Raw genomic sequence first — 23,892 nt, 5'->3', positions numbered from 1 at the left:
GGTATCACTGGTTTGCAGGAAGCTATGCTTGGGAAATGTGTTGCTTGATATTGGTTATGGAGGTGGGGTGGGGGGGTGGGGGGTGGGGGTGCTATTGGCATTTCATTTCAACTGACCATTTGACAGTGGTCTAAATTTTTTGGGTTATATACCATAGCTGCTTTTGCGCGTCCTAATCCGTAGCCTACCCTTCAATTTAGTGCATTATTCGCCACTTCATACTTCATAGTTTCATGCTGCACCTCTAAAATGGATGCTAAACAATGTTAAGCGAACTAAGGGTAGGCTGTATGTATGCCAGGGTGACCGTGCTGCATTTCTTGTTTCTTTGCTGCGAACCAAACACAAAACGGTTATCAAACAGGTTCCTCGTGAGATAGTCTGTGGGAAGAATTGGCCCTTGGATAGATAAAAAAAACTAAGGCTGGATCTTTAGTTCCTTATGGCATTAATGATATGTATTATTTCCAGAATGATGATGTATATCGTTATTCGGTCCAGGGCTGGGTATTGGACCAGTTTTCATTTAATGTAACGCGAGTGTGCCTTTGGTATGTATAGCTCTCTCTCTCTCTCTCGCTCTCTCTCTCTCTCTCTCTCTCTCTCTCTCTCTCTCTCTCTCTCTCTCTCTCTCTCTCTCCCTGACAGAAGACTCGCTAGGCCGAACATCTGATTATAACCTTCCCCGGGCTATTTAATTGTTTTTATTTGTTTTATCCCTATACGATCGCCGTATATCCATAGTTACACCAACATTTGAATATTTATCCACTTGCACCTACGTCGGTAGGGCCTGGATGCACACCAGTGGTATATCGCTGCAAAGCTGTCATTGCATCTTGGGTCATAAGATTTTATGGGGAGGGGAGGGTGGCTTTTTAAGATTATATTTTTGTCCACATCTTAAACGTTCATTCTATAAATAACAATTGATATTCGAGTCTGGGGTGAATGTATTGGCGCAGTATTCGCAGTCTTCCACGTCGAACGTAGAATTTGACTTAATATTTTTTCAATACAACCTGCAGCAGCCTGGGAACAGATACCTGTCTAAACTTCTGATAATAGCCTGCTAAAGAAATGGTCAGTCCTTGATGGTTGCTACCTAGCGCAGTGGTAACAGTGGCGTGGACACATAGCAACAGGGATCTGCAGCTGTGGTCTCTCTCGGATTTGATTTAGCGGTTGTGGCGCAGCATTTGGGTTGGTTGGCTCCGAAATCAAAATCGTGGTATGACTCTCATCTGAGTGTTGCCTTTCGACAGACGCGCGCCATTGGCAATTCATTTAAACAAACCCTGATTTCAGCAGGGCAGGTGTTAACTGAGTTTTAGGCTATGTCATAAAGTTATCAGTGATCCTATATTTGTGTCGACATATTCTGGCCATATACTCTTCTGGCTACATTTAAAGAGCATCCTTGATACGCATTTCTGTATAGGTCTGTTCTTGCCCGCGCGGTGTCATTTTATTTTCTTTCTTTGCATTCGACTCTGAAATTGTTGTGATTTTTTTTCGAGAAAAAATAAATAAATAAGTAGCCTATATATGACCATCAATGTCTTATTCATAATGAACAGAAGCACCCGACAAATCAGCTCACTGTTGTCATATGACGAATTATTACGACGTGGCTAATAGAATAGCCTGATTAGGCTGAATTCGAAGCTTTGATGATGCTATGGAGTCACAATGAGAATAGTTGTGAAGTGGTAGGCTACCCCCGACAACCACTGAAAAGGACTAGGTGCCTACTGCGAAAAAACACCAAAATGACCTTAAGCCTTGGGTTTGCTGTCACATCTTTTCCAGAATTCACAATAGTCTATATTAATAAATATCTTATGTAATTTATGATTTATTTCTTTCTTTTGAGGACGAACCTTCAGTGAAGTTTCGTACTTTTCAGCAGCGTGTAGTTTGAGAGAGATACCGAAAGGTAGCCTACGATAGGTTAGGCCTACGATAAAAAGCTATTGATAATGATTCCCAATTGGCCGATTTTTTAGTTCAAATTCTTATTGTTAACGAGTTCTTGATTTTATATAAATTTTTATATGGCCTATTCATCTGTATATTAATTTATTTATGCAGTGGCGATTATCCCATATAGGCTCATCAAATATCGGTTTGACTTGTGAGATGATGTATGTCACACACGTTTGCTAATCAAAGACTGTTTTAATTGAGCAAGATTTGAGTTGTGGTATTGCAGCGCTCTATAAAAATAGGTAGGCTATTCCTACGTCAGATACCCAGGCGTGAGCGGATGACATGGATTTCGCTGCACAAATTATGCTACCCTTCTTGATATATTTAAGTAACCTTTACGTGCCTAACCAGGCTGCAATAAGAATGCTTATGTTTGAAGAAAAAAGCGGCGAATGGGTCCAGAACTCCCGTATCACAAACTGAAAACTAATGGATGACGACGACACGAGATAATCACAAGATAGTGGATAGCAAGGTAAACAAGGTAAACACTACAAGAACGTTTCAAGAACCCCCGCACTCTTGTCCCTTTTACAACACAGCTGTGTCGGTTCACCATATCTATACATTTACTTGGTAGATTGGAGTCCCATCTAATGGCTGACTGCTTGTTGTTTCTGTTGTCTCCAGTTGGGAATTGATTAGTAGCTTATCGTTCTGCTTTACGCAGCGTGTACTATTAGCCCTATATAGTGCTGCTGTACGGCACTGTATATTATACAATGTGTTATGTCGTAACGGTTACATTGTACGAAACATTTATCAAAGTAAAGACAATTCGTTTATTCCTCCAAGATTTGGGCACTAGGTTAAGGCGGATACCTGTTGCATCCTCAGCTCGCATCTGAATGCAAAAAGAAACGCATGCAAGGACACTGCATGGTTTTCTTCAGTGGCTGTTTATTTAGTGCTAAACATCTACTCCCATTTAAAAATAATCTTCTGTTTGTAATTCCTATGGCTATTTTTCATTTTTGGACCTTTTCATCTTGACCCCTCCCCCTTTTTGATAAAAACTCGCCATCATTAGTGTCAGATTTCAGACCCATATAAGCAGGAACAGTGCCTCGTTGTACAGCCCACCAGCTTTATGTGATATCTGTGGTAATTGTAAAGGGCATGGCTTTGTTTCACTGAATCTGACAAACTATTAGCCTGGTCCAAATGGATTGTATTTAGGCCAAAACTCCATATTTGAAGTGGTAATACAATTTCCTCCACTGGATCTGATTGTGCTATTTCTCTTATGCATACATGTACCATGCCTTTCCCCCTCTTCTCGTTTGGGGTCCCTGTCCCACACCACTTCCCCCTCAGAAGTAATTGAGCCATCACATGTCTTTTCCCATTAGTGTTACAATAAAAAGGCATCTCTTGTATGTTTTGTGGTGAAGGAGCTCCTCTTTGATTTGTACAACCTATGAAAAAGCAAGCCAAAGGAATATAGGTAATGGAGATCTTGGCTGTTTACTCTCTGTGCTGGCTGGACGCTCTGGGACTATTAAGAGTCACTTATCATTCAGTATCCTATCAATTAAAAACCACTACATTTAGCACGGAGGCTGCTGCACAATGTTGTTGTGTTTTTTGTTGAAGGTGGGAATAAAAGCTAGGAGAGTGATACAGGCTTTGGTTTTCCCTAGCAGAAGTACATTTCTGAGGGAAGGGGGTGGTGTAATATTCTGTTACAAGCTGTCCTTTTTTTATGAAACCTATCTGAAGAGTGTCTCTCCTTTTGGTCTGGAAGTGAATTTCTGCCTTTGCTGGGTTGCGATTTTAGCTGACACTAGCTGGGAGGGAGGGAGGACTGTCTGATTTTTGTCAATAAAGAGGGAGAGAGGGGGACAGAGTGAGTGAATGAGAGAGAGAGAGAAACGAGGTGAATCTGAATGAGTTGTGTTCTGTTCCATGTCTCAGATAATACTGATTTTAGGGCCTGTCATCCATCATGAAGTTATGACTCCAGCGCTGTATCTGCAACTCTTGGTCACTCTGGACCACAGTAGTTACAGCTCTTGCACACATGGTTGGGTTCTGACCCTTTTGGTGAACAGGACATCACTTTGATCTGGACAATTCTCTGGGTCTCTGTCCCTTAATGCCCTGTCACAGCAACAGCACTGCTCCCCACCCCTCTAATTTAAAAACCTACAAAAAAATTACAACAGTGAAAAAGAATCTCTCCCGGTTTGCTCACGTTACAGTTTGTTTGAATGCGTTTTCAAACGGTATAAATATGCCTCTGAAAGCTGGTGCCATTTCAAAAACGGCATTAGGCTCTGGAGTCGGCAGATTGCACAGCATTAAATGTTGAACAACTGTTTTTCATTTTCCTTTGTTGAATCGCATTATTATGCAGGCAGGATGCTAGGGGTTTTAGAGAACTCCTTCTAATATTTGCAGTTTTCTCACCTTCGCATTCCTCTTCTCTGCATTCATTTTCTCCCTTGATTGTTTGTTTGTCAGAATTTATTTATTCTTGTTCCTCATATAATTGGTGTTTCCTTAGCGTTTGCCGTGAAAATTTAAATCCGTTTAAATAAACTTTTTTTTCGTTGTTGTAATTATTGTGCATATTTACAGGTGTTATGTGGATATTTTAGGCTACTGGATGATATCCACATTTTGTCTTTACAAGCAGTTGGATTAGTGGGGTATTCCATGACATTGACATTTATGTTGTTGACTGAGGTTCCTGTATTTGAAGATAAATAAAATTTTGAAGGGACGGAAGCTGCATAATTCATGGGCAGCAGTGAGCGTCCTGCCCAAGCATGTGGTACATTTTGAATTTTGCATTAGCAGCCGGGTGCATCTTCTGCACGGTCAAATGGCGCTACCTCCTCACAGGGAAGAACCACGTTGTTTCTTCTGGAGAAAACAAACACAGATGTCTTGTACAATATCTTTGTACAATATCTTTGTCCAGGCCCTTCCTGGAAAGAATTGTTTTGGTTTTTATTTAAATTCAGTATGACACTTCTGGGCTGCTGTTGCTAACCTCCAATAGTGATTTCTGCTAGAAGACCTGGTACCTCAGCTGGAACTGATGGACTTTTAAACAAACATGTATTGGTTGGCAAAGGCAGTGAATCAGAAGCAGGTATCTTCGATGATGCAGAAAGTACTGGAAGTTGCTGTAAAATCGGAGGATGGTTGAGCCAAATCTTTCTGTCTTATTGTCAGTAAACTGCAGTTTGTAGCACAATGGCTGACTGCACCACCATTACTCAAAGAATATCTTATATGAATTTGGTTTCAGTATACAAATTATCAGCAAGGTAACACAGTTTAGGGTGCTTTGTCCTCTCCATAGAAGGTGAAAAATTTACACCAATAACTTTTTTTGATGTGCAGAATTTACCTTGATTTAGCATGTTCTCATTTTTGGAAAATAAGTTCTCACTGGTATTACAAAGCTATACAGAAAGTGAAACAATTCCCAGAATAACCATGCAGTAGCCTAAGGGATCTTTAAGGTACAGTCTGGCCAGCTGAACTACAGCAAATGTGCACAACAGGCCGCATGACTCTTGTTTGGGCAATCATATCATACTGTCTCTTTAAAACAGCACAGGTAGGAATATGTTTGCCCCAAAATATTACACAATCTCTTTAGGCCCCAGTTTGGGACCCATTGAAGACAGTAAGCCTGTGGCTCTTATGCCTGGGAGCTGGGATTGGTCACGTTGTGGAAAATAGCTCAGTCGCTCGGCCGTTTCACTGTTGTCCCCCTTGGTGAAAGGTACCTTGTCCCTTGTCAGACGCAGGGCAGGATGGGGCGAATGAGGGATTCGATGCATAAAGGGGTTGATTTGTTAATTAGCAGATGAGAAACAGCTGTGCGTGGCATGTTGGCAGCACGCGTTGCTGGCAGCTGGGGTCGTGGGGGGGGGGGGGGGTGAGATTGGGGGGCAGGGTCTTGATGGGTCGAGAGACGTCCATTCCAGAGCGAGTCAGCGGTTAGAGGCCAGCGATTACACCACAGATCCCTTGTTTTTCTCTCTTTCTGCCCCCGCGGTCGTCGGGTATCCGCTTTGGCGTGTAGGCGCCGCCTCTGTTTGCGCTGTCACCGCGTGTCACCTTCGGAGCACCTCGGCTTGTCGGAGTCACCTGTGCAATTACAGCGCTGTGATCCTGCCGCCCCCACTGCCTCTGCCACGAACCCAAGGCAGGGCAGGCCTGCCAGGGAACGGGTTAGGACTCAGGTTAAATGGAGGGCATGTTATCACTGACCACGTGTCCTCCAACATCTTGCCCACTGGTCTTATCTCCTCTTTTTTTTTTTACAACCAGTTTCGATCGATCAGTTTTTAGTTTCGATCTCCTTTTAATTGTGTAACGTTTTGTTCAAAGGTGTGGTGCCTTTTCACAACTTTGGCAGATGAGGAAATAAATATGCTACAAAAAAGTGATGTTTCTTAAATTCTATGGATCATTCTGCCATGTTTTTTTTTCCATGAACCTGTTTACATTTGTGGAGTCACCCTACTTAAATACAGCAGAAAAGCATTTTTAAAGCTTTTGATTAAGTGCTGCTCTCTGTGTATGAAAGCAATGTTAAGACCTTAAATGGATTTGTGTCTGTAGGGCACGCACAGTACAGTGTGATTCTGAATATAACAGGAAATTGCCTACACAGCAGTAAACTGTCTCAGTACTGAGGTAGCACACGTTATTGGTCAGTGTGACTTTGGTGGGACTTGTGGAATTGTATTGGTGGTAGTTCTGCACTGGGGGAGGTATTTGGTAGATTGATATGTTTCAGGTGGCACTGCCAGATTAAGCAAAAGTACTTAGTGCAATGATATACCCCTTAGTCTAAAATTCAATGCCTGTTCGCCTAAAAGTGCAGGAGTCTTGAAAATACTTAACATTTGTCCTTGAATTTGACCCCTGATTGAATGCATGTTTCTTTATTCACAAACATAATTTGGTGAGTATTATGATCAGTAAATCGAAATTTTATGGTTGTGGTCATGAAGAAAATTCCAAGCAGTAGCATTTAATTCAAGGGGAAGTCAAAGGTGAGAGTTTTTGATTGAGTTCAAACCACAGTGTATTGAATCTGAACCACTTATTCAGGGGCTATTTTAGGGACCAAGACCCTATTTCTCTTCCCTTGGTTCTTGTCTCTGTGAGAACAACAGAAAAAAACAGTTCTGAAAAAGACCCTGGAAGTAAGCTGACCTTCTTCAGCAGAATCAGACCGGCTTGCCAACCCCCCGTCCCTCACTCTGTCAAAGGAATTGAAAGTAGCACATCACATGGCCTTTGATTTTCAAGTGCAGTTCAAATAGAAAGTTAAATGGCCGACAAATTACATGATGCTTTGCTGTTTGTGTTCGCTGAGCAGCGCCGCGATGCTGGTGAGGCTTTTCAGAGCCGAAGAACGCCCCTCCCGCCCCTTACTGCTTCTTGTCCAGTTGTGTTCCGTTGCACAGGAGGAAAAGGAGCAACGTTGCAAACGGTGACGTTCACTCCCTGGGAAAGAAAAGCTCTTTCTTTTTAGTGCCTCCATTAAAGCGACGTGTTGTATCCGAGGAGTTTTGAGCGGAAAGGCGCAGAAGCACTCTCTCCGTGGGGTTAAAGTAGCATTTAAGAATAGAGCGGGAATGTCTGCGCTCCCCAAGTTATGGTCTCCTATCTAGGGCAGGCTTGATGTGTTTGCGCTGAGCTGATTTCAGTACACATCCCCATAGACGAGGCGCCACTCTTCAGACCCAGGCAAATTTAAAGCATGGGGCAGAGAACTGATGGGCTCTCCCAGGCTTAAGCAGTCACTCAATGCCTGTGTCTGTTCCACCTCCACAAGAAAGCTTTAATGATTCAAAATCGAAGCGCAGTGTCAAAGTTGCTTCATATTTTCCGTCTTCTGATTGGTCTGATTTGTTTGTCTCTTTTTGGGGTCTGTCTAGCCCCATTCCTGTCTGTACTGGTGTTCTTTTGCCTGTGGCCTTGGGAAATTTCACTGGTAAAGGATGAGTAGGTATCTGGAGTTGTCAAACTGTCAGTGGCCCTGCTAGATTTGGTTAACCCCCGTGCCTGTGGCCCTGTTAGATTTGGTTAACCCCCGTGACTGTGGCCCTGTTAGATTTGGTTAACCCCCATGCCGGTGCCCCTGTTAGATTTGGTTGACCCTGTGCATGCATACTTTCTCTCTCTCTCTCTCTCTCTGTCAGTCCCTCAAGGTGTTCCTCTCTGTTCTAGGTATCACTGTTTGGGAAAACAGGCCTCGCTCGCCCTAATTTATGGAGCCTTGTGTGTTGAATGTTTAATTAATCAAATGCCGGCTGTTGGCCAGAGCACTGATCAAAGGATTATGGGCCTGCCGCTGGTTTTGGATGCTGGAGCATGCACAGTTCACAGGCACTCCTAGGGCACTCCCGCGGACGCCGAGCTCAAGCCTCAGGTTGCAGTCACATGACCGAGTCACATGACCACATGCAATGGGAGCACATCACAAGGCCTCAGACCTATGAAATCCCAGTGACTGTGTCATTGTGGGTTGTTTTCTGTGCCCTTTTTGGTTTAACATCGTAAAGTTCTTACTATGAATGCTGTTTGTTTTAGAATGCAAAGTCATCCTTTCATTTTCGGAGCAGTCAGGAACCGTCAAGCCGATTGCTCATTCTTATCTGTGGTGAGTCAGAGGAACCAGTATAATGGTGCTCTTAGTTTAAAATCTCTTCACAGTGACTGTGCACTTGATTTAGCCACTTTACCCAGATTCCTCTGGTGAAAAGTCAAGTTTTTTTTGTTTTGTTTTGAGAATAGTATCCTTAACTATCAAAGCACCACAGAAAGGAGTAACGATTATTGTTTGTCTTCCATTATGTCGTTTTCTTACCCTATGTAAAATTCCCTGTAATTGCACCACTACTAGGTTCAGCTTGCATGCAGTCATGGCTCCTGAGCCATAGCCAGCCATCCTGTAAGCATTAGAATTAATAGCACTTAGCAATTTGCATATTTAAAGAACCATGCTCTTGGATTTTAATTACGCATTGGTATTACATCGGTGATTTATTGTTTTCATTTCTAAATCTAATCAGGTGATAATTGATGCCTGTCAGCTGACTTGTTGGGGGATGGGGCGGGGAGGGGGGGGGGTGGATGGTGCGTATTGCTTCCTCACTGTGATAAGGATGGGCTGTTCATGATTAACACAGACCAAAATGAGAATATCTCCGTTATGTATAATACATGTGCGATACATCATTTGTACCTGAGATATGAATTATTAACCGAGGATTTTAGGCCGAAGCGCGCGCCAGGGAGGACGGGGAGCCCATTGTTGTCGGCTGTTGCATCTTTACACAGTCAAAGTTCTCAAAGCTTCAGCTGAGTCCGGTAAAGATTTAAAGGTTTGGGAGGAATGGTTTGATACCCCCTTTTCATGGCTTGGGGCTATACTGTTGTGATCAGGGTACCGCCAGTAGATTGTGACAAGATAATCTCCCCCCAGCCTTCAACCGCCTCCCCTTATTTTAGCTCTGGGGCGTTCTTGTAATTTATTTGTGAGGGAAGTCAGATGCCCTGAGGCCAAATGTGATGATTTAAATGTAGAATGCGATGACAGACTGACCCCTTCAATCCTGTGTACTTTTTAAAAAAAAGCTAGCACAACGGATCAAAAGTGTAGCGTGTCTGTTTTTTCAACAGTGCTCGAGTACTGTTTTGCTGAAAATGTAACATATCCTCTTCATTATGTCTCTGTCCTCAATGTTTATTTATTTTTTTGTTTTTGTTGTTTGTAAAGTTGTGGGAAGTTGTCACTCTACAGACATGAAAGACTGTTGAATTGTTATTGCTGGATATTGTGTCATTTTAAAAATGAAAATAGAGAGGGAATGCTCAGCAATGGTAGGAGTGCATTGTGATGTCACAGGAATAGCCAAGGCTGCCTCTAGTGATGTGTCAGGCTCACCCTCACTGTTATACCAGACAGTCCTTGATTTTCAGTTAACTCTTACATTACTATCCTCTACTGAAATTACCACACATACTGTATCTGACCATAAAATCTGTGTTTTTTAAAAATTATTAATTGCAATTTTCAAGCGTAGAGGTGAGGCGGGTTTATTCCTGGAAGAGCTGTCCTGATGTGGTGTGCGATCAGCGGGTCTGCGTTTACAGCAATGCAAGATAAGGACTGAAAGACGGAGGAAGCGAAGTGCGTGGTGTAGCTAAGGGGAAGCGCTCCCGCTCTCCCTGTGATGATGGAGATCTGCGCGCGCCTGTTGCTGCCCGTCTTCTCACAAAGCCTTCACAAATCTGTCTCTGCGTGAGAAGGGGAGAGGGAGAGGGAAACGGGTCATCGATGCGTCTCGCCGCTGACCGCTGGCGGTGGTGAGACCGGTTTAATCTGTGCGCTCGATGTGATCTGTCGCGGTGCTGTGGCCCCCGGTGCCGGAGGCTCTGCGGTCCCCCCGCCGATCTCCGGCCTTTTGACCGACTTGTCCGTCCCGATCAGTTCCTTGCTGAGCTTTGCTTGATACCAGCTTCCTTTTCTCTTTATTTACACCCTCCCACCCAAATTTGGAGTCAGCAGCTTTGCCTCTTTGAGTAATCGCTGGTCACCACCTGCACCCATAGCGGAGGGAGGCATCTTAAGTGTGTGCACTCGCCCTCAGGCCAGGGGCTGTTTCTCACACCACTGACCACACAGTACTACAGGTGCGCTCAAGCATAAGCAAATCTCTTTGACAGCAACTGGTGCCTGGACATCCCTTTGGGACGAGCTAATGTGGCAGTAACCTGGAGGAACTGTGGCAGAATTAAAAGGTGGGGACCGAAAGCAGGACCAGAGTCCCTCCGCTGTGATAGTGGGCTAACGGCATTGCCCACGATCGGCGCTGAAATGCCCAGGCTGAAGGGCTGTGTTGTGTTGCTGCAGCCCTTACCGGCTGCTTCGCTCAACATCCTTTCCCAAGCTTCTTAAAGGGGATCTTTTGAGCATGCAGAGAATTTCACAGACAGGTTGATTGCTGATTCCCTGTGTGTTCATGTGAGAAATGTGCACAACTCACCACATTTTTAATTTCTTGGTGCACGAGTACATCACAGGTGTCCTCCTGTAGAGGGTTATTGTTTTCTGCTGTAGTACAATGTCTTTTCAGCATGTATAGCTCCAGCAGTTTTAACAGTGAAAACACCTTTTTATGGAGGGAGGTGCTTTCTTCCTTTTCCTCCTTCTTTTTCCTTTTTTATAATCATCTTGTTCGCTCCTGTTCTCCCTCTGTGCTCCTACTTCCTAATAATAATGTCACTGGCCCAAGGCGATATTCCTCAATCAATATTAGATGGCAATTAGCAAGTCTCTATTATTAATGCTGACACAGAGAGAAATCTTTTACCGCTGAATCACCTTTGTACAGAACCTTGTTATTATTTATAAGCTTTACCGATGGACCTTTACCTCCTTTTGTCCGTTTTTGCACTATCTCCGGTAGGTTTGAGGAAACATCTAAATCCAATGTACAGATGGCTGTTCGAATCAGTATGGGCCAGGTGTTCTATAGCATTTTTTGCTGAAAGCTGTGGAATAACTTTTAGTTTATAAATAGATATAGTTCAGCCGTTATTGTTACAATATCTTTTCCAGTTTAAGAGATCAGGTATCATGGCTTGTACATTCTTTCTTGCGCTTACCGCAGTCACACAATGAATTATGTCAACTGAGGAGTTCATGGGAATTTTTGCGTTCTGCCTTGAAGTTGGAAAAAATGCCGGAATGTGCTGTTGCTGAACAAATACAGAATTGCTAAACAAGTAAACAGACACGGTTGTATCTAAACTGTGTGGATTTATAAGTATAATGCAGTGTATTATACTGGACCTATAATCTTATGTATCTGCACTGCTAGAGCAACAGAATCAGCACAACAAAGGGCTCCAGCACAAGGTAAATTAAGATGCGGATTCCAGCGCTGCTCCAATGCAAGTCCTACAATCTCCTGCTGGGCATCTGGTCGTCATCAACGTTAATCACCTAGAACACCCATAATTCCCTCTGATGGCATATAACAGCAAACAAACACAAGCGCGGGTAGAAATAACAATGCGAGCTGAAACCCAGCTGAGTGTTTTTCCCCTCTTTCTATCCGTTATCTGTTTTATGGGAGAAATCATTCTCTCTCTCTCTCTCTCTCTCTCTCTCGTTCTTCAGGCTCTGAAATGACTACGCAGGCCTCGCTCGGCCTCTGCCAGAGAGGGGAGATTTACTTAAACTTGACCTTGAGAGGGAACAGACGACTAGACGAGCGCAGGAGCAGACGCATCCTCGTAGAAATGATTTCAGAGAGGGCAGAAGAAAGAGAGAGGATAAATAAGTGGATTCGGAACAAATGCACGAGTGGCGAATCAGATGATGGCATATAAGCGTGACCTTGGTTACCGGGGGAAGGGGGAGCGTTGTTCGCTCATGTCTGTATGAGTGAGGATGGCGGCGTTCCAGACCGCGGTTTTAATACCTGTTGCCGATGAACACAGCGATGAGTCACAGCGACGGCAGGGGAAGTTTTTCGGAAAACCTCCATGGTGCTTTCTCCCCTCATTTTGTTTTGAAGCCGCACTGTCTCGTTGCTCCTCTCCGCGTGTAGCCGTAGGGCAGAAAGCTGCCTATGCAGCGCCCCCCGCATTACAATTCGCAGATGCGTATTGTACAAACAGTTTACTCCGCCTGGCACCCATTGACAAAGCAGTTGTAGGGCAGCAGTCGAGTGCAGGGCCCTTCAGAGGGGAACAGTGTCTTCTTACCGCGCCCTGGCCAGGGCGTTACTTTTTTGGGATTTGGTCCGGCGACTTGTAGTTCCCCGACGCGGAATGGGTATTCTCAAGCCTGAAATTTGCTTGTGAGACTAGTCTGCTGCAGTTTGGTTCTACCAAGTTTTCGGCACTGATATGTCATAGTTCACTACTCTCCAACATGGTCCTAAACAACCTTCCAAACCCATGTATTAGTACATTTTTGGTAGCATATTTATCTTTACATACTGGTAGCATTGTGGTATGAAACAGCACTGAACACGCACATCTTGTCTGTTCAAATTATTTGAGCTCTGCAATATGTATTACTTTTTATTTTTGTCCCTTCCATTCGCACACTTGCTTCGGGTCTATTCCAAAGTGCCTCGTTGCCGCTTCACTATAATTTTCCAAATAAGGTGTTAATTGATAGCATCTCATTTAAATTTAATATTAAAATGTCTTTGCTGTTGTCTCTGGTAGCACCACACTGGTAAACGTGTGTATGCTAGCTGATTATCGCACTTTAAGTGCACTGCAGTAGAACATTGACAAACTGCTTCCCTGTTACCAGGGTGATGTATTTTCCCTTCTATTCCCAGCCATTAGGCCTATACTGGAGACCAGCCATTATTTGCATTTTCATGTTTTTATTCCTGGCTATTTGAAGAGACTGGCTTGTGTAATGGAGGTTTTACAGTAAGTACATATTTCACTGAACATTGTTCTGAATATTGGGGCGTGGTCAAATGTATATTTGCATATATTTACCATGCACACACATATGGTGGGGGGAAGGACGTGTACTAGGGTGTCTTGGAAATCTATATATTCAGGTCTCTAACGTTAGACTAAGGTTAGACAATAAAATTTACAGTTACTGCATATTTCTCCAAGTATGTTTGTGTGTGTGTGTGTGTGTGTGTGAGACACACAAAATCCTTTCTTTCCTTATCAAAAAATTAATTTATTTCCCACCTGATTAAAAAAACAGTGTGGCATGCTTTACAAGGCAATAGATTTACAAGGCAATCACGCAAGTGGTACATTGTCTTCCAGATATTTATGTTTTGGGCCTAAATATTTCAAATAGGCAATCACAGAAATCCCCTGCCTCCTCTCGTTTGGAGTTTCTGGGTCTAGAGGGAAATGCGGTTTCTATCAGGCGATTCAGAGGGAAATCTGCACATCTGTAAACTACATTTCCCCTATGGGGTTTGCTAAAGGCCTTGATGGAACATTTCCTCATCACGGTTTCAGCTTGACGTATCCCTGGTTCGTCCAATTTGCGTACACCTGTAGATGGAGACAGGCATCTAAATGGCCACCTGTCAGAACCAGAGGAGGAGAGGCTGCACTCACTGAGTTTTCACTTCCAATTAGACTGGTTGCCAAATAACCATTACAGTGCCCTGCAGTTTGATTTATAGTTGTCCTCAATGAGGCTAAATGACAGATTTGGAGTTTTGGGAAGAGCTCGCTTCATATTTCATTTTGTCTGTTATCCCTTCACGTACACACACTGGCTTTTGGATCCTGTCCAACTGAAGAACATCTTATTTGATAACTGCGCACAAAGCAATTTTTCTGCTGTACACCTTAAGTATTTTGGTGCATCTCAGCATGAACTTCATCTGTCACACCTGCAATTTTACACCGGACACTTCCACATTTATATTCCTGTGTGCGTATAATTTTATTTTTATTATCCCATTTGAGTGAGAACTTAATGGCGCTCTCCTTCTGAGCATGCGTGTTATGGGGGTGGCAGTGGTGTGCACGGGTGCATGCGTTGGACGAGGCAACCTCAAGTCATTTTTCGCCAATGTGCGGAAACCACTAAAAAGTGATTCTGTTTGGCTGATTGCGATTGATGACTTTACAGTAGATCAACCCAAAACCGTTGGAAAGGAAACCCATTTGGGGGGGAAAAAAAAAAGAGAAGATAAAAAGCAGAAAATCTCAAATGTGCAGAGCTTCCGGCCAAAAGCACAGTTACTGTATCGCTCCCCTTCTCTGCAAACCGGATGAAAGGGGCGCCCGGCTTGCGCAGTGGTGTGCTGGGGACACCGGCGGAAATGCTGAGGAGCGAATCCGGTCTCTGCAGATGGAACGAAAGCCGATTACCCACAATCACTTTGGGCACACTTTGAGCCTGGCACAAAGACGCTTGACAGGAGAAACCCACCATACAGAGCCTGACGGATTAATGCACTAATTGGAAAGGAACCTCAATTCCCTTAGATTAAAAACAGCACTGCTCTGGATGTCACTAGTCCTTAAATTATAATAAGCTGAGAGAAGGAGACAAAGCAAACCGTTCTAACTGTGTTAAAGTGATGGTCAGTTCTGTTTCTCTGTATTAGTGCCCTATGTTAAATATGTATTTGGAATGATGAAGAGAGATGCTGTAAATTAATGATAAAAAGGGTAAAATTTTATAAAGTAGGCAATCTGCCTATGCAAGTTCATTATAACTATGCAGATACTGTACAACAGGGGTTTTGAAACTTTTTTGATCCACAGGACCCCCATCATAAGTTAAAAAGGAGTATGTTTTAAAAAAAAGGTTTTATATTTTGGGTTTTATAATCAGGTGGCATGGTGGTGCAGTGGATAACAGTGTTGTGTCACAGCAAGAAGGCCCTGGGTTTGAATCCTGGCTGGAGCCTTTCTGTGTGGAGTTTGCATGTTCTCCCAGGGTCCGTGTGGGTTTCCTCTGAGCCCTCTGGTTTCCTCCCATAATCTAGACGTGCAGGCTGGGCTGTATTCCTGTCTCTCGCCCACTGCATGCTGGGATGGGCTCCATCCTTCTGCAAACGTGACCAGCAGGTTAGATAATGAGTAGATGAATATTTCCCCAAATATGTGTGTGTATATATAGTCAAGTCTGGCCAGTGACACCTACAGTACTGTCAGGGAACCTTGACTATACATAACTATACTGTACTAAGTTACCTGAGTAACCCTTGCCCTAATCCATATGATAACCTCAATCCCAACCATAACATGACTTCTGTAACTGTTTTTACCTGCAGTAACAATCAAAGAGCCTATAATTTAGAGGAATTCACTGTCTGATGAGGTTTTATTCCAAAGAGTGACTGTACTACAGTAAGAGATAATGGTAGCACATGTTCAACAGTGTTTCTGCAATCTCAAATAAGTGCTTAAAATGCCATACACTTCCTCTTGGTAGTCTTCATTATATTTACATTGGCATAAATGAAATGACTGTGTGATTAATCAGATATTTTCAAGATGTGTGTACCACTTCTCATTTGCAGTAGTGTTTTTGACCATTTCACGTTGTGCTGAAGGGTAGCTTTATCATTTTTACAGCACAGCAATCTGCATTTCCATATCATTTTGTGGAATGATGTTCCAGGACATCACATCTAATCACTAATTTAACTGGATGTGAGTTTTCAAAAAGTTTTCTGAAGCCATTTAACACTAGCACCACTGTGAAAAGTGTGAAAAGATAATTTCTTTCCAGTCTGATCATTTCCCCTAAAATGTTATTATTCTTAGTTCCCACGGTATTGTCTTTTTTTTTGTGGTGAGGCCATCTTAAATAAACAAATAATATCTTAAAGGGTTTTACTTTCTTATGGTTGTTTTGTCACACATGTTGAGATTTCATATTCTCTCATTTACATCATGATTAATCTTTTGTGTTATTGCATTCAATCTCAGTATATTTTTCTTTCCCATTTTCAAGTTATACATTTTGAACTTTGACCAAAAGAGCTTTCATTTAGATGCAATGTAATATCCCAAGTAATTAATTGAAATATATTGCTTCAAAGTTTAAAGTGTTTCATTTTGTGAGACTAAAAAATAAATGTGCAATATCCAACTGTTTGTCTTTTAATGCAGTATTTACTTATTCCGAGTTTTAATGGTTGGCACGATGGTCTCTGGCAGCTTAACATGCAGGCCTATTATATATGAAGCTGTGGCAGTGCTTATATTATTCTGCATACCTTCAATATAAATATTGATATTTCTTCAAATGTTAACTCCTGTATGCCTTCTGTACATCTCAAATTTTACTCAAATACCCTACATAAATCGCTTTTGATTATTTCCATCGAAGGTGTATTTATTAGCTAAGTAGAGCTTTTCTTATTGTTTATCTGAAAATGTAGTTCTAAAGACAGTATATATGTTATATGAATACAGTCATAATATTCCATAATAGTAATCGTACTAATTTAATGCGGAGGGGTAGAACTGCAGTTAAAATTAAAAGTGGAGTGGGTCTCTCAGCTTCAGCCATGTTCTTGGATATAAGAAAGAGGATTTAATGATGTAAGTTCCCTCCTAGTCCCACGGTTGTGCATCACTGACACCTAATAAGCCTCGACGATCACAGGGAAAATAATTGATGACATATAGCCTACATACCTCATGCAAAGTACATTAATGGCACACCCTGCCAAGTTATTTTCAGGCCTTTGTGGTTTCCACCCACAAACTGGATTGAGGGGTAGGCGTGATAAATAGGAAACAAAGCAGGGGACGTTATTGATAGGTGTTTATATTTGTGGTTTGGTGTGGGAATAGGAGTATGGAGGCTGTTAGGAAGAGCATCGGTTTTCAAGGTGTCCTTCAGGAATGACGTTTTCTCCACCGAGCCCCACCTGACGCCTATCTGAAAATGAAACATTTCTGAAATGCTGCAGTAATGCCACAAGCACGTTATATGTTTAAAGGGAATGGCGTAGTCCAGGCTTGGGCAATGCAGCAGTACAACAGCAGATAAGACCAACCTAATGGAGGTACTGCTTTCCGAAATTCAGCGCCTCTCCCAGATGGACATTTTTTGGAGATTTAATGCAGAAGTGCTGAAGGAGTTAAACTGAGTGCTGCCTACGTGGACAAACAAGACAAAACCGATAAATAAACATCAGGTCAAATAACATCAGTACAAGGCTGTCAAAACATTACAAAGCTAATTTTGTCTGCAGAATATCGTTTTAAGTAAGAGGAGGGAACTGGGAGGGGGTTTTCTTTAAAGTACTTTTCTAAACTCAAAATAGCAATGACAAGAGCCATTTGACTGAAAGACAGTGTTCTCATCTTGGCTGATCAGTACACATACTGTGTGGGTGTATATACTTGCGTGTTTGCTTGCGTGCGTGTGTGTATGCGTATGTGCCTGTGTCTGTACGTGCTGAGCACTGTGCATATGTTCTCCTATTACTGCTATTTTTCTTCAATACTTCAAATATGTTGAGAGTCAGATATTTAGTACTGGTGATGGCTTTATCATTTAAGTAATTTATAGCTTATAGCCATAGGTAGTGACTGGTCAGCACAAATTCTTGGCACGAGCCAAGGTACTGCTGTGATAAGGGCTTTTGCGTACACTCTATCCAGGAAAAAAACGTACTTGTTCTCATGAAATATCAATTACAGGGCTTTCACTGTGGCTATAATTGCATAAGTGCTTTAAACAGAAAATGTTGTGCATCATGTAGGCCTTGTTATCTATGCTGTTACTTCGCAAAATAACCAAACATCTCCTACTTTAATGTCAGCTGATCCTTTAGACCAATCACGCAGGTTGTGTCAGGGTACCCCGGCCATTTCAGCTTTTTTGCTTAATTAAACATTTATATCCTCTCGGTGCTGCTGCACTAAGATTAACCTTTTCATTAGCAGGGCTAAAATTTATTAGTGGCTAGTATGGTACTGTCTAACTGGGCCTTTGAGAATGATTCAGACTCAGGGCACATTACTGCATCACCCATTGGATGGGAGATGCTGCATGCACCCACCAAATTCTTTAGTCAAAAACTGAAGCGATTGGTTTCTCTCGGATGAAGGGTTGTGTTTACATTTATTATCTATAAACATATTTGATAATACATAATATAACTCACAATACACTGACGCATGCATAAAGTCTATTAATAAGCACCACTACGTTATTATGTGGAGGTACTGATTAATAAATAAAATTTTAATTAGACTAATTGAAGCTGAAATATGAAAGTTCTATAGCTAGTGAAATTGTGAACTGATTTATTTTTCATCTTCATTAACACACTTAAGCATTTTGTCATTATGAAAATTAAATAATATGTCTCAGCTGAGGCCTAATGCATTTAAATATAATTTCAGAATGGGACTTTTGTCTGAAATATGGAATTAAGTTTTTTTTAAACATGCTTATTAATAGAGCTTTAAATCAATTTTTACATTTTAAGGTTGTGGATTGTGCTCCCGCTCAGTCAGTATTAAAACATAACTGGCTTAATCTCATTGTGTTAATATGTGAGTGATGTAAGTTAGTAGCTTCAGGTACATGTTTTTTCTTAAAGCAAATTCTTTTTGCTGCTGCTTTCTTCCCAAACCATCATATTGAAGGGAAAATTGCCAGGTATGTATTTCAGTGCTTTTTATGACTGGGAATATCTAATCCTATTGCAGCCTCTTACAGAGTCAGCTGTGCTTGTGGATTTTGACCTGCCAGCAGATTCAGGATGTCTGTGCAGGCATTACTGTAAGTGTCATAAGAGGGATGGGAACAGACCATTTCTTTAGGTGCTAACCCGAGACCTGATTTCAATGGCCTTTTCTCCCCAGACTCGGTAAAGCCGCAGATTCCTCTGTAGCGTTGAGCAGATTCATGTCCTTTTGTGGCTGCGGTGCTGAAGCTAGCGATTGCGTGGAATCAGGACCTGCAAATCAGCCTTCGCTCCATGTGCCCGGTGTCCTCACTTTGCAGGGGATTACACACATTTTATCTCTAATTACCTGGAATCAGACCTTCAGAATCAAATCAATTCAACCACTTTCACACGCACACACACACACACTCACACACATTCATTCTCTCTCTCTCTTTCTTTCATGAATAAACACCTGTGCTAACTGCCTCCGATAAGATACAGTGCATTCAGCCATATTGTGAACATTAGGATACTGATAGGGTATAGACCGTATAGACAGTGATCATCGTTATCCTCAGTATTACATGGATGCAGCTACAATGGTACAGTTACCGTGTCAGCATAATTGTCTATGACAACCCAGACAGCATAGAGACGGCCGTCCCTCTTGAGATTAATGAATCTATGGCATGTATTCAATGTGTAGTGCATGGGTTGAAAGAGTATGGTAATTGATTTCCTGTGTTATGGAGTGAGACCCCCATTGACTGTTTCAAGTTTCAGGACAGCTGTTTCCAATTTATCTATGGATTGTGGTGTGCAAGGCCTGATGCTAGCTGTACTGTGTTTATGGAACATTCATTTTATCTGCGCAGTTAGCTCTATTGCATATCATATTTTAAATGATGTATTAGAAGAATCCTATCCAGGGGCCAGATATGTGATTCAATTTCAGCCATTCTGAAAAGGTGTTTAATTCATTCAGTGATTCGTCCCATTTTCTGTTTGTGTAAATATTTTTCCCCTTTTTTACTTTTTCTACTTAATTTGGAATTGGCTCTTGAGCTTCACACTGCACCACCAATACCCTCGAACCAGATGCAGTAAAGCTAGGGTCCTCACAATGCACTGGTTTGTGACTATTTAACACCCTGCAGGCCAAAACTCTGTTATAGGAGAGAGATACCATTCAAGGTGAAGGTGTATGTCTCATTGATAACCTGGTACATCACTGGGAGGAACCCAAGGACGTCTGGCCATCTTAAATCCACCCCGTCCCCAGGGCAATGCAATCGGTTCCTCCTGCCATAGGCTCTGAGTCATGATCGGCGAAGCTGCTAGCTAACAGTCGCTAACAAATGAACCTGTGACCGTAGGGCCCTGCCAGTATTTGCAGTGATTGCCTTTAAGGCTGAGGCCCACTGACACCTCAGTCCCCAGTATACGGGTGTAATCTATAACCAAACTCCACCGCTGCGCTTGTTATCGTTCCCATTGCCTCCGATGTAATCGGAACACGCGCGCCTGGGCGTCTCCATGGCAGCTTGCCTGTAATTAATGTCTGTCATGCTTCCACGGCAGCGGCATGCGTGTTGAGCGTGTCATCGCTCGCAGGTATGCAGCTTCCGCGGTGCTTCCGTGTCATCCTGTGAGGTGCGGCCGTCTCGGTGCGCCACTTTAATTGGTTCACCGCTGCGGTACCCTTGAACAAGGTCCCTTACCTAATTTGCTGTTTAAAAATGGATTCCTGGATTTACATTCAAGGTAAAGTGAGGAAGCCAAAAAAAAAACGTGTCGAAATATTTTAAGCAGAAAAAATTTCAAAGAATTAAGATTTTCTTTGAGCAAAAAGGTAGGAATTCTTCCCTGACTTTCTATTTTTTTTTTCTAGCAGTATAAAAATGTACTGCCTGAAATGGCATTATCAGTGAGCTCTGTGGTACAGTGTGTTTCTCTTTCATATCCCAGTGTTTTCTCCAGCCCTTACCTATTCAAATTCAGATATGGAATTTGCCTGCTTTGGGGATAGTCCTTTAAAGTCACCAGAAGATGATACACTTCAGTGTACTGAGACTGTTACAGTACATCCTTCCTGAACTGCACATTTTTTGTTATTAAAAATTGTATGATTTCCATTTTGCATGGAGATGGACAGATATTCTCATTGACTGGGCATGCCTATGTCAGTGAGAGTGAGGGGAGACTATGATACCAAGGAGGCATGTTGTGTGACCTGTTCACAGAGAAGGGAGTAGGAAGTGCTGGGGTGCAGCAAGGTCACTTCCTGCCTCTTGCTGAAACGGAAGTGCAGGTCGATACAGTCGCACACCTTTGCCGTGACTTCACCCCTTCAGGTGCCCAAAATAACTCCCCTGAACTAATTAACGTAATTAATTTCACTTATAGCAGTTAATTATTTCATGCTGCCTGGAAAAAAAAGTAGAAGGAACCTTGAAGAAGCCATTGGTCCCGAGGGCGGTCCTAATCTTAGTCAGAGGACACTTAGATCAGATCACTCAAAGCCTGCTCATCCCTCTCTGAATGTGCTAAAGTGAACCCAATTAAAGTACTTCCCATGCCCTTGCACATTTCGAGATCTTTTGTGCCGTGGACCATGCTGACCTTTTTAAAAGCCGAAATAGCAGTGGCATGTCTCTCATCCCGTCCGCTGCTGGCAACGTGAGAGCCTACCATCCAGTCTCGGTTTTATGATGCGTCAAACTCCAGTCCTGGAGGGCTGCGGTATCTGCTTGTTTTTGGAATGTTCCTGGCACAGGTGGTTCATTAAACTCATTGATTGGCTAAAGAATCCATACGCCTTGTTCTCAAGGCCTTAATTAGCAGCTGATTGAAAGGAAACCGAAAAAACCCGCGGACACTGCGGCCCCCTTGGGATTGGGTTCGACACCCCTGCGATAGACAGCTGTGGAAGGCGCAGGCAGGGCAGCGCTAGGTGGCACTGTGGCAGTCGTGGCCGAGTGATTGAGCAGGCCCCAAACGGGATACCGAGAGGTTTCCCCTAAGGACAGGCCCCAAACGGGATACCAAGAGGTTTCCCCTAAGGACAGGCCCCAAACGGGATACGAGAGGTTTCCCATCAGACAGGCCCAAACGGGATACCAAGAGGTTTCCTAAGGACAGGCCCCAAACGGGATACGAGAGGTTCTAAGGACAGGCCCCAAATGGGGTACCGAGAGGTTTCCCTAAGGACAGGCCCCAAACGGGATACCGAGAGGTTTCCTAAGGGCAGGCCCCAAACGGGATACCGAGAGGTTTCCCTAAGGACAGGCCCCAAAAGGGGTCGAGAGTTTCCTAAGGACAGGCCCCAAACGGGATACCGAGAGGTTTCCCTAAGGACAGGCCCCAAACGGGATACCGAGAGGTTTCCCCTAAGGACAGGCCCCAAACGGGATACCGAGAGGTTTCCCCTAAGGACAGGCCCCAAACGGGATACCGAGAGGTTTCCCCTAAGGACAGGCCCCAAACGGGATACCGAGAGGTTTCCCCTAAGGACAGGCCCCAAATGGGGTACCGAGAGGTTTCCCCTAAGGACAGGCCCCAAACGGGATACCGAGAGGTCTGCCCCCGTCCCGCATATCTGCGGTTTCCTGCGGTTGTCTCCAGCAGGTCTTGGGGGGGTAGAGAAGATTGTCGGATGTCTTGCATGCATTATTCAGTGCTCTGTAAATAATTGAACAGTGTTCATATTTAGCTTGTTACACACAGGCATAAATTAAGAGGAGAGAAACGGGGCTTTTGGAGTCTTTATCTCTGGGTCCTCCTCGGTGTGAGAAGGGCCAAGCTCCAGGGAGCGCGTGACAGAAGATGTTGTGTTGCGTGACAGTGACGGGAGCGATGGTAATCGGCCAGTGGTCCCGCTGTGGTGGTGTCCCAGGAGAGAGGGTGACGGTGGAGACAGCCATGTTGAATTCGCCCCCCCACATTCCTGTCATAGGAGCTCACCGTAAACAAATCGGGAAGAGATTGTGAAGTGGTCAAAAGAAAATAAGATGCACATAATGAATATGCATACAAAATGCATATAATGGTGATGGATAAATCTTGCCATGCCATGCTTCACTTCACCTGATGTAAATGACTAAACATGGTGTAAGGACTTAGACCCTTCCTCAAAAAGAAAACCAAAATTTAACTTCAGAATTTGTGGTTTAATCTCTTTTGAGTCGTCAAGGGCGTGGTTTTTTTGACTGAGGTGCCACCCAAGAATACTGGTGGTCACCTGCAGAAAAGGACTGAGCTGCCGGTATCCGAGATAATTAAATGTAATAATGAAGAAAGGGGGAGAGAGGGGGCAGAGCATGTTGCACATTACTGCACCGCACCGCTGCTGCAGGATTAACTCCCTGATTGGCGGATCGAGATAATCATCATCAAATCTGCTCCTCTCCTCAAGCTGGTGTGTTCTGTAGCTCAGGAAGGCCCCCAGGCCCGCTCTTAATCCGTTGCGTTTGTATTACGAGGAGAGGTTTTTGTCTTTCTGAATGCTTTGTGGTTAGAGAAGGAGCGCAGCACATTGCATGTGTACACAGTGTACCCTTGCACACTGTGTACCCAGTCCAACCCACGTTTGTAGTGATATTCTGCATGGTAAAATCCCACAGCTAAACCCCTTCATGGTCAAGTTTAAGTCTCATTGTTTTATGTGGTCACTGTCCCTTTGTTAGGACGAAAGCTTCGAGGGACCTTGTGTAACTAATCCAACCGCTCGGTCTGGGGAGTTTAG

The 23,892-nt window shown here is 43.3% G+C and overlaps 1 protein-coding gene and 1 long non-coding RNA gene across 5 annotated transcripts in view; both read left to right on the top strand.

Moving 5' to 3' along the window:
* cacna1c (calcium channel, voltage-dependent, L type, alpha 1C subunit) overlaps positions 1–23,892 on the top strand; it is a 231,996-nt gene that overhangs the window by 11,438 nt on the left and 196,666 nt on the right. The window lies entirely within an intron of this gene.
* On the top strand, positions 141–22,130 carry LOC135259245 (uncharacterized). The gene is made up of 3 exons (XR_010331221.1): positions 141–2,476; positions 19,186–19,258; positions 19,342–22,130. It is a non-coding gene; the product is annotated as an uncharacterized LOC135259245 (long non-coding RNA).

The sequence above is a fragment of the Anguilla rostrata genome, chromosome 7 (genome assembly GCF_018555375.3).
Source record: "Anguilla rostrata isolate EN2019 chromosome 7, ASM1855537v3, whole genome shotgun sequence".
Classification (NCBI taxonomy): domain Eukaryota; kingdom Metazoa; phylum Chordata; class Actinopteri; order Anguilliformes; family Anguillidae; genus Anguilla; species Anguilla rostrata.
Note: the sequence above shows the minus strand (reverse complement) of the source record. Positions and strands in the feature narration are given on the sequence as shown.